This window comes from Lactuca serriola, chromosome 9 (genome assembly GCF_051521515.1).
Source record: "Lactuca serriola cultivar US96UC23 chromosome 9, Lser_US96UC23_V15, whole genome shotgun sequence".
Classification (NCBI taxonomy): Eukaryota; Viridiplantae; Streptophyta; class Magnoliopsida; order Asterales; family Asteraceae; genus Lactuca; species Lactuca serriola.
In genome coordinates, this window is record NC_136416.1 from 114605666 (window position 1) to 114621642 (window position 15977).

The window sequence follows — 15977 nt, forward strand, 5'->3', positions numbered from 1 at the left end:
AGATGGAGCGCATTCAAGACTCATCTTATTATTTTGGATTTACATTATATTTTTGGTGTCTAAAACTGTACGGAACACGCTTGTATTAAAATTATATATTTAATGCAATGGATGATGTTGTTTGCTTATTTACATTTACTGCGTTGTGATACTATACATGACGTCCTCCGCCCCAGAACGTTTCCGCCGTTCTTGGTTTTGGGGTGTGACATGATATGAGCTGATTTGGTCGTTTACACGGCCCGTGTAAATTATAAGCATACGTTTACACGGCCGTGTAAACCTCTGTCAAGGCCAAAAAAATTGATTTTTTCACTTTTTTGAATTGCGATCCGCCAATCAACTACTGCCCGGAAAATGATTTTTTACCCTCGTTAAACATGAGAAACAACTTGGGAACTTGAAAACAAAAAAATATGATGGAAAAACAAGGAATGACAAAAATGCCCTCGGGTTGCCACCCGGTTAGCCGCCCCTATTTAATGTCGTTGGCTCGACTTTGCCCCCTTAATGTGCTTCAGTCTTGATACGTGAGCCTCTCCAACACATCAACCTCCTCGCCACCTCCTTCTTGACATGTATATTATTTAAGGGATCCGATGGAGTTTTTTGCTCCTCAATCTTGTGCTTGTTCCACCGGTGGAAGGATTTTGACTTTGGTGGATGGCTTGGGTTTTATATCATCACTCCTCACATGCTTCTTGTCATCAATAAACTCTAAACTCTCCAACACCTCATTATCCATATCGACCTCCTTTGCAAGCTCTTTGGCTTTGTCCCTGTCTAGTGTTCCTTGCAAAACTAACCCTAGAAATTCATTTTTAGACAAACTTAAACCCTTTTTAGTTGAGGGCTTGATCAAATTTACAAGATTGACTGATTGAACCTCAGAAAGAACCTTTTTTGCTTCATGAACGTTGAAGTTGATAACTTGACCATAAAATTCCATACTTAAAGTTCCATTGTAGACATAAATTTTTGTTTCGGAAGTTTTAAGAAAAGTTCTACCCAAAAGTATGGAACTTGAACTTGGAGAGTCGTCATCTCCCATATCTAAGACATAAAAATCAGTCGGGAAGATAAATTCATCGACTTGCACTAACACGTCCTCTAGTACACCCTTTGAGTGTACCAAAGATCGGTCGGCAAGTTGGATGATCACACCGGTTTTGCTCAATGTTCCAACACCAATTGATTTGAAAAGAGAATATGGTAGGACATTTACGGATGCACCTAGATCGAGCATGGTTCGGGGTACATGAGGATTCCCCAATTTGCAAGGCACGGTAAAGACACCGGGATCCTTGCACTTCGGGAGCATCCTCTTCTGCAAAACCTCGGATACATGTTCCCCAACTGTTACGACTTGATTTCCTTTTAATTTATTTTTAGATATACAAAGATCCTTAAGGAACCTTGCATATCTAGGTACCTGCTTGATGGCCTCGAGGAGTGGAATATTGATTTGAACTCTCTTGAACGTTTGCATGATCTCACTCTCATCCCGTTCTTTCTTCGTGCTCTTTAATCTTTTGGGAAATGGAGTAGGTGTGGCTTTAGATTCAGTGACAAAGGGCTTCTTTTCGATTGTTTTCTTTTCCTTCTTCTCTTCTTTGGGTGCTTCTTCAACCACTATTTCTTCTTCCTTTTGATCAACCGACAATTTTCATAGCTCTTTCCGCCTCTCAATGTGATGGCACACACGTTGTGCCTTTGGTTTGTTTCATTTTGTGCAGGTAACTTCCCTTAAGATTCTAGTTTGCTTACGGAAGTAGCAAGCTTTGAAACTTATTTCTCTAAGTTCTTTATGCTTGCTTTTGTCTCTCGTTGGAAAGCTTGTGTACTAGTTGCCAAACTCTTCACTATGTCCTCTAAGGACATACTTGATGAACCCGATTATCAAGGATGGTGTTGTGGTTGCCTTGACTGAAATTTTTGTGGTGGAAAAGGTGGTCTTTGTTGGTATTTATGTGGTTGACTTGGTTGATAATTTTCATGTTGATGTCTTCCCCAACCTTGATTGTTACTCCATCTTTGATCACCTCGTGGCTACTCATATCCCTTTTGATTAGACCCAAGAAAACCTCCAATGGCTTTTGCTTCTTCATAATCTTCCTCTTGAAGTTGAGGGAACATGTCGGTTGGATGCCCAACTTGAGTACAAATATCTCATGGGCGGGGTGTGGGCTGCACACCTTTGTCTTTGGCTAGCATCATAACCACTTTCGTAAGCTCGGACAATTGAGCTTCAATTTGACGAGTTTGGACCTGCTTTACACCTCGGGGTGCATCCGTGTACCATTCTTCATCATGGCTTGAATGTTTAGAATCTTCAGCCATGTTCTTGATTAGATTGCGGATTTCGGTTGGAGTCTTGTCGGGTAAAGAGCTGCCACTAGAAGCATTAAGAAGTCTTCTCTCCATTGGAATCATGCCTTCAATGAAATATTAGAGAAGCTGATACTCGATAATTCCATGTTTAGGACAGCGGGCACAAAGTTTCTTGAATCTCTCCCAATATATGTGGAAAGCTTCTCTCTTATGTTGCTTAATTCCAATGATTTCCCTCCGTAGGGCTGAAGCTTTCATCTCCGGAAAATATTTGTTCAAAAACAACCTCGCAAGATCTACCCAAGTAGTTACCGTCCCCGGTGGGAGGTTATAAAGCCAGTCTTTGGCTGCATCTTGCACTGCAAAGGGGAATGCCCTAAGCTTGATTTGATCCTCCGTGACATTGTGTGGTTTCATACCCGCACATACTACATGGAACTCCGTGAGGATCTTCATTCTCCAAACCTCTAAAAGTTGGGAGTAAGTGGATAAGCCCGGATTTTAGTTCAAGGTTTATGGCAGCTGGATATGTGACACAAAGAGGTTGTTGAGTAACCTCTTGTCTTGACCATTGGCAGAGGGTTTGTTCGGGTGGTGGGTTTGGAGGTGGGTTTCCTCCATGGTTATCCCCCATGGCATGAGAAGTAGTTGAATTTTCTGTGGGTGTAGTGTTTGGGATATTATGAACAGGTGAAAGGGATGGAGTGGTACTTTTGGGTGAGGATGATTGTGGTGAGAGTGATGGGCTTTCTGTTTCTGATGCGGATACACTTGAGAGGGGTATGTCCTCCCAAATGTTGATAACTGGGGGATTTGATGATGAAGAAGTACCGAAAACCGGTTGCCTCTTACGAAGCTTGGCTTGCTTCCATAACTTCTTTGTAGTCTTCTCTATCTCTGAGTCAATTGGCAATGGTGTACCTGTACGGAAAGATCTAGGCATAAACAATTAGTAACACCGTGTCCCCGACAACAGCGCCAATTTGTTAGGTGTGTCAAACCCAACAAGTAAAGGGGTACAATATACTCCAAAAGAACACCACTATATTGCACTAAAAGCTAGTACAAGGCAAGTGGGGTCGATCCACAGAGACACGAAATAATTAGTCTATACCTCTTTGCATAAGGTACTGTAGTCACAAAAGATTAAGGGGGTGGTCTTGAATGCAATGATTCAAATAAAGAACTAAATTAATAAGTAAGCAAATGATTAAGTGTAATATCTTCAAGATTTGTAAGTACTCCAACTCTATGCAAGACTAATTAACTTTATAATTCAAGTATGAAATGAAATTTGTTTAATTTTATCTAAGATGCTATATAGAAATGCTAATAAGCTCTAGCAATTCTCATTCACCATGTTATTTAATCAAAATAAGCTCTCTAATTAATTCTAATCTAAACAAGCTCTTAGAATTAGGGGGAAAGATTGCATTATACTTTTTGTGAATTTTACCAACAACATTCAATACTCCTCACAAGCTCGGGAGTGTTAGAATGTGTGAATTTGATTTACACTAGAATCATTTCAAATAGAATGATTTAATGCTTGTTACTTGTTCTATTTTACAAAACAATTACGGATTTTGTAATATAAGTAACATGAGTGATTTAACCCTAACTCAATTGGCCAAAAAGAGCTAGAATTGAAATCAGACTTTCAATTAAAACAAAATCAAATTCACTAGATAACATTAGAAACAAACATCAAATCACATGATTGAAGTCATAAAAACAATAGTCAATGCATGTAGTTGGAGAATTAAATTTCTAGCCACTCATGACTAGAACAAACACAAACCTAGAAATTAAGAGTTAAATCTTACAAATTGAAATCAAAATGAAATCCAAGTGTTTTCAAGAAAAAATTGTCTTCTTAAAGCTCCCAAAATTACCTCCTAGAACTCCAAAATACGACTTAACTTCCCCAAGAACTGGCTGTCCTTCTTTAAATTAGAATAAAATTGTTTTAAAAACTGGCGACACGTTTACACGGCCCGTGTAAACTATAACTGACCATTTACACTGCTGTGTAAATACAAAAAGTAAAATGCTCAAATCTGCCAGGCCTTCGAAGTACATTGCTGTTGAATATGCATTTAGACGGCCTGTGTAAACTCAAGGCTTTCATTTACACAGCCGTGTAAATCTCTGTAAAAGTTAAAATCTTCATTTTCTTCTTATCACTCTCCTCAATGCTCCGCAAGTCCCGAAATTTTGTCCTCAACTCTTTTTAACCTCCTAAAGCAAGATCCAACCTCCAAAAGTCCCTGAAATATCATGAAAGTATGTGAATGGAATTGCATCATGATAAATCCCGAAAAATATGCAAAATGCATGAGTTTAAACCAAAATGCAATGTACTTTTATGGATTAAAACTACAAAATGGATGCATGAAATGCACCTAACAAGGACTACCCTTATGAACCAGAATTTCCTGGAGGGAAAGTGTGGCTTTTGTGTATAGATCTATACGAGACTGACTATCCCGCACCTGGCTGCTAGCTACAGTCGGACCGGTAGGTCTACGGGTGACAAATGTCATAAAGGATTTCGACGTCTGTTTCACGTCGAGTCAAGTTTAAGTATGGTCATAAAACTCGCCAATCCTATGACTCCTTTAAGTAATAATATACCTCTCATAAACAATTTCTTAAACAAAATAAGGATGTTACTTATGCCTTACGATTTCGAAACCAGGAAAGGAACTAATACATGCATGCCAAGGAGAATATGGGATTTTCCCAGACAAACTGAACGTACTTTACTTACTGGTGGTAGCCAGGGTTTTTAAACGAAATACATTCTTTATAATGATAATAATTAGGTTTTCGATACAAACTGTAACATCCCGAGTTCAGGAGCGCAAGTTCAAGGTTCAAAGCGAAAATGCGGATGGTCAACTTGGCGTTTCCATGGGTAGACTCGGCGAGTAGGGTCACGATTCTGGTCGCATGTTAAGTGGCCAACTCGGCGAGTCGGTGGATGTACTCGGCGAGTTGGTGTTGTGTGGAGAAAACCGTAATCCCGAGGGTTGAGCCCTATATAAAGAATATAATACCCTCTCCCCAGCCTCTTTACTCTCCCTTGAAGTCCAGAAACCCTAACATTCGTTTGTTAGGGAATTCGAGAGCATTTGGATCTTGAAGGAGTGTTTGTTGAAGAGATCCTTGAAGATTAAGAGGCTTGGAGCAAGGGGCTTTACAAGGTTTTGGCTTATTCTTCTGTTGGGGTCTTCTCTTGAGGTAATGATTCGTTGCTTGAGCTGTTATCCATCAAGATCTATCATTTATGGGATTTTTGGGAGCATATCTAGTGGTATCTTGAGTTTGGAGGTTGAATCTGAGGTTGCTACCTCAGATCTAGTGTAGTGATGATCCAAAGGAGCATAAACTTCCTGTTCAAGAGTTGTTGATGAAGCCTTTTAGTCCCAAACCCTAGCCCTAGAGTATATTATGCTTAGATCTTCTTGGATTCACGTAAAGTTTGCCACTTTACATGATGGATGGCTTGTAGAAGAGTAGATCTATGGATTTGGGACCCTGCATGGCTTGGAAAGCCTCTGTATGGTTTAAGAGCTAGTGGTACTCAGCGAATCACATGGGTGTACTCGGCGAGTTGCATGAAGATAGGCAGAAACTCGACGAGTTGGAAGAACAACTCGACGAGTTGATTGAAGATAGCCTTGGACTCGGCGAGTCTGTTCTTCGACTCGGCAAGTCTGGTCGTGAGGTCCTAGCCTTTCCAGGTTGAGCTGTGAATCGGTGAGTCAAGGGACGACTCGGTGAGTTGAGCAGGAAGTGACTCAGAGTTCGTGGGACTCGGCGAGTCTTGGGGCGACTCGGCGAGTTGGGTCGCGATATGGGAGTTTTCAGAGTTTAGGGACTCAACGAGTCAGCGGGCTGACTCGGCGAGTAGGGTTAGTCAGGAAGTTTGACTTTGACTGAGGACTTTGACTTTGACCAAGAGTTGACCAGTTGACTTCCAGGGGTAATTTGGCAATTATTGGTATTTATTGAGTTCGGACTTTTGGTATTGTCAGTGGTGGAGTTCGTGTCAGAGGTTGGAGCAGCGTGATCTTATCTTTTTAGTCAGCAGTTGCAAGGTGATTTATCCTCACTATATCAACAGGGTCTAAGGCACCAAGGCCGACTCTTTATCAGATTGTAATCCGGGTATTGTTGCTATGTTATTCCTTTGCTATGTTCGCATCCTAGTAGTTAGGATGGTGTATGTTAGAGACTTGGGTAAGGTCGGTATCCTAGTATATAGGACGATGCTATGCTAGTGACCGGTTAGGTCGGTATCCTGGTTAGGATGATGTTATGTTATGTGATCTGCTAGATCGGTTTGATTGGATTTGAATTGTTATATGATTGTTTGTTTTATGTGCACATGGTTGTTGGACTGGGGTTGGGTTGAGGCAGGTCCCGCTTTGTGCTGTAGGCCAACATACCCAGGGCGGACCTGTTATCCCGAAGGCCCAGCGAGCGGTCCGGATAGGATGTAGGCCTCAAGAGGGCGGACCAGACGTGCCGAGGCTCGGGGAGTGGACCAGGCCGACTGAAGGCCCGGTGCGAGCGGACCAGTCATACTGTAGACTCAGAGAGTGGACCAGGTGGATTGAAGGCCCGGTGCGGCTGAACCAATCACACTGTAGACTCGATGTATATGGCTAGACTCGGAGGGTGGACCAGGTGGACTGAAGGCCCGGTACGGCGGACCAGTCACACGGTAGACCCAAAGTGCATGGTTGTTCTGTGTTCTGTTATGATGTGACATGTTATGAGTATGGTATATGTGGTTGGTATTTTGGGGGTATCTCACTAAGCTTTCGGGCTTATAGTTGTGGTTTAATGTTTTTCAGATACTTCAGGAGCCTGTGGCAAGGCGAAGGCGTGATCGTACCGCTCCTCATGTTCTTGTTTTATGATATGGTTCTGGGAATACTCTGATAATAAATGTATTGAAAACCTTTTTGTAATAACTTAATGAAATTGGGTGGTTTTTGAAAAGTTTAAATTGGCTTGGATTATTAGAGTGTTACACAAACGATATTTTACATATATTGAAAATGAATTAATTATACAAATTCAGTGACTAGTTTTCATTATAAAAATATGCTTATGAACTCACCAGCTTTATGCTGATATGTTTTCAAAACGTTTGTATTCTCAAGACAATAGACAGGTACCCTTGCCAGCTTTGGAAAAGATGGAGCATTTTGGGGTCTCATCTTTTACTTTTGTCTCATTTTGATGTATACAAACTATGTTTCCAAACAGATGTAAATATTCATATTATAATGTAATGATTGTGTTTACTTTGATTACTATGATGCAATTGTTGTGATACTACACATGACGTCATCCACCCCCCAACGTTTGCGCCGTTTGTTTTTACGGTTCGGGGGTGTGACAGATTGGTATCAGAGCCATTGTTTATAGTGAACCAAGTATACCGAACCTTACATGGTATACAACTATAAACACTAAGGGGCTGAAGCGCTTTGAACTAAAAGTATACTTTAAAATACAAGTATTTTACAAAAAAAAATATACAAGTATACATACGTACCAGAAACTATATCATGAGTAGAACAAAACAAAAGTAATTGGATGTTGGACACTGCGGTTAAACCTGGGCAGTTATGCAATCATGTCTAGGGTCAATATAGCCTGATCAACTATATTTATTTGAGACATGACCAACATGTGCTTGGGAGTGACTGTGATGTTGCAGCAGGCCCAAGACTTACCAAATATCCATACAACAAAATATCGATATAACAATATCGACGATTGAAATAATATAGGAGTATTTATTAGAGTCAAATACATTGCAGAGATTCACTTCTAAGAGTTGCTACTCATTCCTTTTAGTGATAATTTACTTGCATTAGTAGCTTTTCCCTGTTTATCGCTTAGTAGAACACACTATTTATTAGACTGAGACATACCTTGCTTCATATCTCTTGATTCAACTCCAGAGGACTTACCATCCTCTCCTTCCTGATTATTTTTAGAACAATATGCCTCCAAAGAAAAGACCCAAAAAAAGAGCAACAATTCCTCATCGGATCCAACATCACCACCACCTCCTCAGTTCGATCCCGCTATGTTCCAGGCAGCTGTTACTGCCGCTGTGATTGCTGCTTTGTCACAAATTAATCCTGGTGGTTCTGGCGGTTCAGGAAGTGGTATTCATCCCCAAAGTGATGAAGGCAATCAAGGACACCAGAAGGAGTGCTCCTATAAAGATTTCATGAATGCAAAATCCACATCTTTCGACGGCAATGGATATGTTATTTCCCTGACTCGATGGTTCGAGAAGATCAAGTCCATCTTCGAAATTTGTTCCTGTTCCGAAGCCAACAAGGTGAAATTCGCCGCTTACACTTTCACCGCCAGAGCGCTGACCTGGTGGAATGGTCAAGTCAAATCCCTAACCCTGTCGGTAGCAAATGCTATGGGTTGGGAGAGCTTGAAAGAGCTCATGCTTGCTGAATACTGCTCAAGAGGGGAGATGCAAAAGCTGGAGCACGAACTATGGAACTTGAAGATGAAGGGTTCCGAAATTGCTGCCTACACTACTAGGTTTGAAGATCTAGCATTTCTCTGCCTGGGAATGGTCACCCCGGAGTGAAAGAAAATAGAGAGGTACATTTGGAGATTGACGCCCCTAACGCAAGGAAATGTCTTGGCCGCTAGGGCAACCACTTTTGACAGCGCCAAGTGCCTGGTGTAGACTCTCATAGATCATGGATTTGATCTTGATGCAGCAGTAGCCGCTTCCGAACCAACAAAGGTGAGTAGTGGGAAAAGAAAGTTCTGGAAGCAGCGCAAGGGCCAGCCTTCGCAAGAGCCCACAAAGAAACAACAAACGGTGGCAATTCCTGCTGCTACTACTCCCGCCACTACTCCTACCACTCAAACACCTACCAGTGGATATGTTGGTACTCTTCCTTGGTGTGACAAGTACAATTATCATCATCACCCCGGTCCATGCTGTGAAATGCTCTGCAACAACTGTGGCAAGAAGGGCCACACAGCTCGAGGCTGCAAGACACAAGTCCAACCCACTAACCAGGCCCCTGGAGCGGGCGTTGGACAAGCCTGTTATGGTTGTGGAGAAGCGGGGAACTACAAGAGAAACTGCCCTAAGGCAACAACAACTGGTAGCACGGGGATAGTGCTAGCGTTGGGCCAAGAGGAGGCAGTTGCAGATCTCACCGTTGTTTCGGGTACGTTCTTCCTCGACAACTCTTATGCATGCATTTTTTTCGATTCTGGTGTGGAGAGAAGTTTTGTTTGTCATGCATTCAAGCATCTTCTAAAACATAAACCCCAACCTCTAACAGAAACATTTACCGTTGAGATGGCTAATGGTAAGAAAGAAAGTACTATATTCATCAGCTATAACCTTACCCTAAATGATCATTCCTTTCCAATCAATCTTATGCTAGTCTCCATAAAGAGTTTCGATGTCATCATCGGCATGGATTGGTTGAGCCCCAATCGTGCTGATATCCTTTGTTACGAAAAAGCGATTCGTCTCAATCTTCCCTCTATGAAACCCTCATGATTTATGGCGATAAACTCAGCTCGAACCTCCATATCATTTCATGCATCAAAGCCCAAAAATTTCTGTGAAAGGAGTATCATGTATTCCTAGCCCATGTCATTAACGAGAAACAGGAAGTTAAAGACCTCGAGAGCATCCCTGAAGTTTGCAACTTTCCTGATGTCTTTACTGAAGAGCTCTCAGGAATCCCTCCCGAACGTCAAGTCGAGTTTCGCATCGACCTAATCCCTGGAGCTACCCCCGTAGCTAAATCCCCATATCGCCTAGCGCCCGCAGAGATGCAAGAATTATCCAGCCAGCTTAACGAGCTCCTCAACAAGGGATTCATCAGACCGAGTTCTTCACCCTGGGGAGCCCCGGTCTTATTTATGAAAAAGAAGGATGGATCTTTCCGGATGTGCATTGACTATCGTGAACTAAACAAAATCACCGTCAAAAATCGTTACCTCTTCCTCGGATCAACGACCTCTTCGATCAACTTCAAGGAGCCAGCTACTTCTCGAAAATAGACCTTAGATCAGGGTATCATCAGCTGTGAGTCTACGAGATTGATGTTCCTAAGACAACATTTCGGACTCGATATGGTCACTACGAGTTCGTAGTAATGCCCTTCGGTCTAACCAACACACCGGTGGTATTCATGGGCCTGATGAATTGGGTGTACCATTCTTTCCCATACAAGTTCGTAATCGTTTTCATTGACGATATACTTGTCTATTCCAGAAATGAGGAAGACCACATACAACACTTGAGGTTGGTGCTGAAAACTCTAAGGGCGAAGAAACTATACGCAAAATTCTCCAAGTGCGAATTATGGATTCGAAAAGTAACTTTCCTAGGTCATGCGGTAAGCAAGGAAGGCATACACGTGGACCCTTCCAAAATCAAAGCGATAGAGAACTGGTCAGCACCGAAGACGCCCACAGAAATCCGTCAATTCTTAGGTCTCGCTAAACCCTTAACCACTCTGACTCAGCAAGAAACTGCATTCCAAACATTGAAGCAGACCCTATGCAGCGCACCTATCTTGTCTCTGCCCGAAGGGACGGAGGACTTCGTTGTCTTCTATGATGCATGCAATCAGGGCCTAGGCTGTGTGCTCATGCAACGAGGAAAGGTTATAGCCTATGCCTCAAGACAGCTGAAAGCACACGAAGTCAACTATACAACTCACGATTTAGAGGTTGGAGCAATGGTCTTCGCATTAAAGATATGGATACATTACCTCTACGGAACCAAGTGCACAGTCTTTACCAATCACAAGAGCCTACAACATATATTCGATCGGAAGGAGTTGAATATGAGGCAACTGCGATAAGTATAGCTACTCTGTGATTATGAGTGCGAAATACGCTACCATCCCGACAAGGCCAATGTGGTAGCAGATGCCCTCAGCCGGAAGGAGTACTCGGGTCGCAGTGTGAAAGCATTAACCATGACCATCCATTCCCACTTATCCGCACAAATCAGAGAGGCTTAGCTGGAAGCCCTAAAACCAGAGAACGTGACAGATGAAGCATTGAGAGGAATGGAGAAGAACTTAGAGCTCAAGGGAGACGGAGTCTATTATTTCATGAACCGTATCTGGAACCCAAAGTTTGGTGGTTACAGAGAGATTATCATGAACGAAGCTCACAAGACTAGATACTCCGTTCACCCAGGATCGGACAAGATGTACCTTGATCTCAAGAAACTATATTGGTGGCCAAACATGAAAGCGGATATCGCTACCTTCGTGGGAAAGTGTCTAACTTGTGCCAAGGTGAAGGTCGAATATCAGAAGCCCTCAGGTTTGCTTCAGCAGCTGAAGATACCTGAGTGGAAGTGGGAAAGGATTACTATAGATTTCATCACTAAATTACCCAAATCTCCGAGTGGGTACGACACCATCTGGCTAATAGTCGACTGATTAACAAAATCCACTCACTTTCTGCCAATCAAGGAAACCTTCAAGATGGAAAAGCTCACACAAGTCTACATCCAAGAAATAGTCCGACTGCACGGTGTACCTGTGTCCATTATCTCCGATCGAGATAGCAGGTTCACCTAGAGATTTTAGCAGTCCCTGCAGAAGGCTTTTAGAACCAAGTTGGATATGAGCACAACTTACTATCCTCAGACAGATGGGCAGAGTGAGAGAACCATCCAAACCATGGAAGACATGTTGAGAGCATGTGTCATTGACTTCGGTAAGTCGCGGGACACCCATTTTCCCTTGGTCGAGTTCTCCTACAAGAACAGTTACCATACCAGCATCAAGGTTGCGCCTTTCGAGTTCTCTCATAGGCCCAGAGATCATTCGTGAAACCACAAAACGGATCATACAAATCCGGGAACAATGGAAAGCCTCACGAGACAGACAAAAGAGGTACACCGATAAACGACGAAAACCCTTGGAGTTCTAGGTGGGAGATCGTGTTCTGCTGAAGGTCTCGCCCTGGAAAGGCATGATACGTTGTGGAAAGCGTCGAAAGCTAAATCTGAGATACATAGGACCATTCGACATCCTCGCTAGGATCGGTCCCGTAGCATACAAACTCCGTTTACCACAAGAACTCAACAATATCCATCCCGCCTTCCACGTCTCGAATCTTAAGAAGTGTTTATCTGACGAGACCCTTGTGATCCCTTTCGATGAGATTGAAATTAGCGAGAACCTCAACTTTGTGGAAGAACCAGTCGAAATCATGGATCAGGAGGTAAAACAAACAAAACAAAGTCGCGTCCCGATGGTGAAGGTTTGCTGGAATACCAAGCGGGGACCTGAATTCACTTAGGAGCGTGAGGATTCAATGAAACAAAAGTGCCCCCATCTTTTTCCAATTCCATGATTTGTATCTCTATTCTTGAATTTCGGGACGAAATTCCCTCTAACGGGGGATGATGTGACAACCCAGAACTTCCATCTTGTCCAATTGGTCAATTTATCAATGTTAAACTCGATTCTATCACCTTTTAACACCGTTTAAGGGTTTGTTCAAGTGTTCTAATCCTAGTACAATTAAAATTTGGGTTCTAAGTCGAGTTATTCCAAGTCATAGCACAACATTTGGGCCTAACACCCCTCTAGGAGGAGTGTACGACTGCACACCCACGCCATGACCGCATACTCAGGGTGGGGATCACCCATCCCTATATATATATGAGAGGATACCCCCTTCTTTCACTCTTTTCTTCTTATGGCTGCATACTACCACTCTCTCTCTAGAATCTTCAACCAAAAACACTTCAAAGGATTCAAAAACGTAAGTAATTCATCCCTTAGCATGGAAAACCTCTTAATTATTCATGATTCAGCCTTCCTCGTTGTCCCTTGAAGGTGTACGACCGCACACCTTCATAAGGTTGGCCGTACACACGTTAAAGGCCCTCCAATGTGTGAGTTTGGCCCCTATATTCAAGTTGGTCATAACCTTAGCCCTGATGCACCGAAAAATCGACATTTTGAGCATGAATGGGAAGAGTGTACGACCGCATACCCCTCTGTACGGCCGCACACCCCTCTATACGGCCGCACACACACCCTTAGGACCATACACCCACGTTGATGATCGTATTTGACCCCAAACTTGCAAAACCACTAAGTATGGAACCTAGAACACCCCTTGAATGGTAGTAGGACCTTGGAAACACCACAAAAACACTACCCTTCATGAGTGTATGGCCGTACACTCATGGGCCATACACCCGTGGCCGTACACACCTTAGGGTCGCCTTACACCTCCCTCACTTGACCACATATGGTTTCAAAACTTAGTTCAAATGTTTTGGGCCCTTAGAATGGTTTCCTATTATGTTTAGTCAGGATATACCCTAATCTAATACATATATCTGCTATAATATGTTCAATAGGATCCACTTGCGTACGAAACATCAGTTGACACTCAGCATCCATACTGATCTTACATTCGAATCCCACGTCAAATAGTGAGTTCATACCCCTACACTTTTATGATTTTTAAACGTTTTTAGGGGGAATACAAGCCAAACACAGAGGTTTTCAACAAGTCAAACCTATGCAATTTATACAAATCAATGGTTTTCATAAAGCATTTAGATACCTGATCCCTTTTGTATTATGCAGAGCATAAGGGATGTTTATTTAAATTTAATTTCATAATTTCTGAACACTTCACGAACTTAACCTAACAATTAAACTATAATGGGAATAATTAGGCGATTTCATTATCAATTTTACTCTACCAAATGTACATCGGATTTTCATACGAATGAAAATTATACTTATATATTAATACTCGTAATGTCGTCAACTTAATTGGGAGACACGTCCTTGGGTGCTTACAACATAATCTAAGTGGAGGACTACCCGTGTGAACCAAAATTTCCTGGAGGGAAAGCGTGGCTTTTGTGTATAGATCTATACGAGACTAACTATCCCGCACCTGGCTGCTAGCTATAGTCGGACCGGCAGGTCTACGGGTGACAAATGTCATAATGGATTTCGACGTCCATTTCACGTCGAATCAAGTTTAAGTATGGTCACAAAACTCGCCAATCGTACGACTCCTTTAAGTAGTAATATACCTCTCATAATCAATTGCTTAAACAAAATAAGTATGTTACTTATGCCTTACGATTTCGAAACCAGGAAAGCAACTAACACATGCATACCAGGGAGAATAAGGGATTTTCCCAGACAAACCGAACGTACTTTAACTACTGGTGGTAGCCAGTGTTTTCAAACAAAATACATTCTTTATACTGATAATAACTAGGTTTTCGATACGAATGATATTTTACATATAATGAAAATCAATTAATTATACAAATTCAGTGACTAGTTTTCATTATAAAAATATGCTTATGAACTCACCAGCTTTATGCTGATATGTTTTCAAAACCGCTTGTATTCTCAAGACATTAGACAGGTACCTTTGCCAGCTTTTGGAAAAGATGGAGCATTTAGGAGTCTCGTCTTTTACTTTTGTCTCATTTTGATGTATACAAACTATGTTTCCAAACAAATGTAAATATTCATATTATAATGTAATGGTTGTGCTTAATTTGAATACTATGATGCAATTGTTCTGATACTACGCATGACGTCATCCACCCCCGGACGTTTCCGCCGTTTGGTTTTACGGTTCGGGGGTGTGACAATTTAGTCAATGGATCCGGAGTTGGTGATTAAGGGCTTAATCCATTAAGCACTTATTAGAGTTTTTGGTAAAGGTCACGTACGCTCCGCGTAATCTGTTGTACGCCCAACGTACTAAGTCAACCACCCTGATGGTGGTCGACACAAGGCGGAGTACGCTCAACGTACCAGAGGAGTACGCCCAACGTATGCCCTCTGATGGGCTTTTGTCTTATGGGTTTCGGATTGAGCCACCTTTGGGTCATTATGGTTTGGGCCTTTGCTGGACTTTCTGAATAAATGTATTTGGGCCTAATATAGAAATGGACCTTAGGGTGAGGCCTAATCAAAGAGTTGGGCTCAATTTGGAAAATTAGGCCAATGATGGGCCTTGTATATTTGGACTTTTGGATCATGGATTTGGAATTGGGCCTTGGCCCAAATTAGAGAAAGGGAAAAATGGATTGTTACCCTATGTGGGACCCTTGGTCAAGATTAATATTCCAATTGTTGAGTTATTATTCGTTATTTTGGATAGTTCGGTATTTTCGGTGAGACAGCGGTCGAAGACTTTTAGTCCAGTTCAGTACTACTTGTGAGGTGAGTTTTCCTCACTATACTAACAGGGTTGAAGGCACCAATGCCAACCCTTTTTGGATTGATATCCTGGTTATCACATGATGATATGCTTAGTGATCTGTTAGATATGTATCCTGGTACATAGAATGATGCTATGTTTAGTTACCTGTTAGGTCGGTATCCTGGTATATAGGATGATGCTATGATTAGTGATCTGTTAGATCGATTTGACTGTTTATACATGCTAGCATTTGTTATCTATGTGTTGATTGTATGTGTGGGGGTGGGTTGAGGTGGCCATGCTTTGTGCTGAAGGCCAACATACCCAGGGCGGCCTGGATAGAATGAAGTCCCAATGAGGCATACCAGTCATGCCGAAGTCCT